The sequence below is a fragment of the Salvelinus sp. IW2-2015 genome, linkage group LG9 (assembly GCF_002910315.2).
Source record: "Salvelinus sp. IW2-2015 linkage group LG9, ASM291031v2, whole genome shotgun sequence".
Classification (NCBI taxonomy): domain Eukaryota; kingdom Metazoa; phylum Chordata; class Actinopteri; order Salmoniformes; family Salmonidae; genus Salvelinus; species Salvelinus sp. IW2-2015.
The window spans coordinates 32,187,550-32,192,032 of NC_036849.1; the positions used below are offsets into that span (position 1 = coordinate 32,187,550).

Genomic DNA, 4,483 nt, shown 5'->3' on the forward strand with positions numbered 1-4,483 from the left:
GATCCTAACTGACCTAAGACAGGGAATTTTACTAGGATTAAATGTCAGGAATTGTGAAAACCGAGTTTAAATGTATTTGGCTAAGGTGTATGTAAACTTCCGACTTCAACTCTGTGTCCATCCTCAAGCCTACTCCGAAGGGCTTGATGTCACTGGACTTTCTGTTCTCGCGCCAGCCACTCAAACTCGAGTCGCAATAACTCAGCCCGAACACTGCGCATGAAGCGTCAAAAACAGCTGATACAAACGATTGCAGGAAAATCCCCCCAAAAAGTGCGATATTTATTAAGACATGTCAGGTGTATGAGACTCCGCATGTAGATATGAAACACGTTACCGTACAGTTGCAAAGGGATGTAGTTTCATCCAATTACAGACCCTCAAACTGCGAGGCGGCTACGGATATCGACCTCAATTACACTAGTTACTGCCATAACCATCGCAGGAGAAAGAAAATATGAAAGGAGAGCACTTACCTGCGGACGGTAGGCTARATGGACCTCGACTCACTTCGGAGTTTTTCTTTTCCTTTTTTTGTTATTTCTAATTATTTTTACATAACATCGTCATCATCGTTTTTTTTAATGTTGACGTATCACATGTTGCGAAAACATGGAGTTTCTTAAAGGGCCATGGACATACAGTATGGTGAATTCAAGAAAAACMGGGACATCATGAACTGGGACAGTTTAATCCTGACGTGTTTATTTCTTGGTTTGACAATTGAAAATCACAACTGTTGTTACTAAACCCTTGCAGAGGAACCACATGATCAAAATCACATCATTTAACTGTTGCGACATAAAGGGGGTCAAAGCGAGCTTCTAACAGATCGCTCACCCTGCGTAGCACATGGTGAGATCAGTAACAGCTTTTTTTCTGTTTTGATGTTAAYTTTATAAAAAGGTCAGAAATATTGCACTGGGAAAAATTGTGATGTAAATATGCATAKTATGTACTGGTGCATCAAAATAAAAAAAGTTGCCAATATTGTGTTTCAATTTTGTAATCCCGCATTACCAGCCATAGTTAGTTAAAGTAGGACAGCAAGGAGTAGCTAAAGTGGGACAGTCTTATAGTCTTTTCCAATGTAGGAAAGAGATCCAGTTTACATTAGGGAACCTGTAATTAGATTAGACAGGGATCTGGTTCTTGTAGTACTGCTATCTTGCACCAAGCAGAACTATAGTAGGGAGAATTCAGAAAAAGTGGGACACTTTTTGCATTTCCCGTCTTCTGTAACCTCATTTGACATCTATGCAGCATATTAGCCTAACACGGGATACATTTCTGAAATCCTCAATATGTTTCCTAATCACACAAAATGTAATTATCATTGGGGTACTATTAAGACCATCCCAGTTTATCTAACCTGCTGTCCAAGTTTATCAAAATGTGAACTGAAAATATGGCTGTGTCTCAGTGTACACAAATGAGTGGCCTCTTGTGAATATGATAAACATGTGTCCTTGTTGTGTGATTAGGAAACGTCTTGAGGATTTCAGAAATGTATGATGTTGCGATAGATGATAAAAGAGGTTACCTAAAACGGATCTGCAAAAACGACTTGTCACTCACATCACACCTATCTGAGGCTGTGATTGACAAAAATGTGGATGCATGGAAAATGTACATGTTTATATGGGATACTAAATGTATTATACTTAATGACATTTATATAAGTAAAAAAACTCAATCAATCTACACACAATACCCCATAATGACAAAGCAAAAACAGGTTTTTAGAAATACCTGCAAATAAAAAACAAATAGCTTATTTACATAAGTATTCAGACCCTTTGCCATGAGATGGGTCAACATAGGGTAAGTGGCTTGGTTGAATTGTCTTGGAAGTCTTTCAAAACATTACAGTAAAAAGTAACGGTTGCTATCTGGCCTATCTGGGGGAATTGGACTGTTCATTAACGGTTGATAGGGCAAATAGCATGATGATTCATTTTGAAGACTGTTGAGATCCAAACCGCCTTCAGCCATCTGGATCAGGCAGGGCTGAGTCATTTCACGAGAGCAGAGAGGTCGGAAATAGGAGTTGCAGGAGTAGTGGAAACAAGCTGACAATCCATGATTTGAGCACTTGCAAGCGGAACTCGAGTAATGGTAGCCAGTGTACTTTCTCTGTTGCAGACTGCTGAGAGATGCACTTGGGAGAAGGAGCTGGTCAAAGGCTTTTGTAATATGAGAGGAGAAGACAAAGGCTCAAAGGCTCCGAAGTGTAAGAGGGAGATAGCATGGAGGAGGGAGAGGCAACGATATGTAGAAGGTAACTAGTAATTGCTGTTTCTCCTTGCCACAAACACAATTTATATATTTTTTCTATCCTCTGCCTTTATTGTATTTATAAAGTACATAAAATAAGTGTTTCACAAAATAATGCTTAATTGAGCTATTTCCCCCCCCCCCCAAATCATGAACTGAATTGTTATCATTTTTAGGATAGCTGCTGACATGGCAAAAGCCCTGACATGGAAAAAGCCCTTATTACATTGCATACACAACTAAAGTAACTGAATGAAAAGCTACAAATCACCACATGGGGGCAAAAGTACACCAAATTCAGACTTCATTTTTACACCCATGTCATAAAATAGGCTATATTGTTAGTTCATTGTGTTCTTGCTCAGAGGGAAGTAGGTAGCTTAGACCAAAGGTCTCCCAAACTCGGTCCTGCACATTTTGATTTTTGCCACAGCACTACACAGCTGATTAAAATAACCAACTCATCAAGCTTTGATTATTTTAAATCAGCTGTTTATTGCTAGGGCAAAAACCAAAACGTGTATCCAGGGTGGGGCCCCAGGACCGAGTTTGGGATATTTGGTATTTTATTAGTGTAGTAACCTGGTATATTTATGTTTACCAATAGATGGCAGTATTGACTCAAGACGGGGGTTTGCTTCCCGCTATCCGTAGCTATTTCCTATGTCTGCCTATTTAACTATGATTAAGAAAGCTTCAGGTAGTTTAAGCCAGGTGCATAAGAGAATGTAAATCTAAGTTACCATTAAATACTAAACCGTACTTAAGTCTCATGAGTCGTAACTCTAAGAAGCCTTAAAGGATACTACAATTAGGATCCCCATTAGCTGTTGCAAAAGCAGCAGCTACTCTTCCTGGGGTCAACACAAAACATGAACCATGACATAATATAGAACATTAATAGACAAGAAAAGGACAAGGACAGAACTACATCAATAAAAAATAAGCCTAGACAATTAGAGGTTAGAGAGTTAAATAATAGCTGGAAGATTGCATCAACTAGAAGGTTCATTTCGTTCGCAATATGGACCATCTAGACAGAACTAAAATATAAGCTCAACATGTAAATTGTTGGTCCCATGTTTCATGAGCTGAAATAAAAGATCCTAGAATTTTTCCATACGCACCAAAAGCTTATTTCTCTCAAATGATGTGCACAAATTTGTTTGCATTCCTGTTAGTGAACATTTCTCCTTTGCCAAGATAATCTATCCACCTGACAGGTGTGGCATATCAAGAAGATGATTAAATAGCATAATCATTGCACAGGTGCACCTTGTGCAGGGGACAATAAAAGGCCAATCTAAAATGTGCAGTTTTGTCACACAACACAATGCCACAGATGTCTCAAGTTGAGGGAGTGTGCAATTGGCATGCTGACTGCAGGAATGTCCACCAGAGCAGTTGTCAGAGAATTTAATGTTAATTTCTCTACCATAAGCCGCCTCCAACATCATTTTATAGAATTTGACATTTTGTTGCACGTTGCGTTAAAAAATAAATCTGTATATATTACCGTAGGACACGAACTGGTGGTAGATTTGCGTCCTACAATTTTAGACCTATTTTCTTTACTTGGGGCTTTAAAGAGGCACAGCCTATTGAATCATTGAATTTCGAAGAGAAAGTAACAAGTGCTATGATCAATTGGACAGAGATTTTTTTTAAATGCTCCGAAGTTGAGAATATTAGCAGCATATCCAGAGATCAAACATTTGAACAGAATAATCCCATTTTTGAGAATTTAATTTCTTTACAGACAAAGCGCTACACTGAAAATAAATGTGGATTGTCAGTGGAGTATGACACCTGACACGTTTAGAATTAGATTTGAAGAGAAATTCTATTTCTGATTACACATGGTGTCCATTTATAGTGAAGTTATATTGTGATGCATAGGCCAGTTTTTGCTGTTAAATTGTGCCTATGTAACTTTGACTTTTTTCAAGGGCCAGAGTTATGTTGTTAGATGATGATTAAGGATTAAGTTATCTAGAAAAGTCTATCTATTGTAAATAAATAACTCAATGAAAGATTTGTTAAAATGAAAGATTTGTTGAAGGTCAAGATCCTTCATTTTCCTACCCATCTAATTTTGTATTATTGTCAGTATACTGTAATTCAGCTTTTAGCTGCAAATGTATAGCCTACAAGATCAGATCACATAAACCTTACTAAAAACTATACTTTTGGAATAACTACATGA

The 4,483-nt window shown here is 37.8% G+C and overlaps 1 protein-coding gene across 2 annotated transcripts in view; it reads right to left on the reverse strand.

The window, feature by feature from the left end:
• bahd1 (bromo adjacent homology domain containing 1) overlaps positions 1-586 on the reverse strand; it is a 27,828-nt gene extending 27,242 nt beyond the window's left edge. For both annotated transcript variants that reach the window (XM_023994946.2, XM_023994944.2), the window contains exon 1: positions 477-586. The gene's annotated coding sequence lies outside the window, so the exon portion shown is untranslated. The remainder of the gene's footprint in view (positions 1-476) is intronic.
• Between the last annotated feature and the right edge of the window lie 3,897 nt (positions 587-4,483).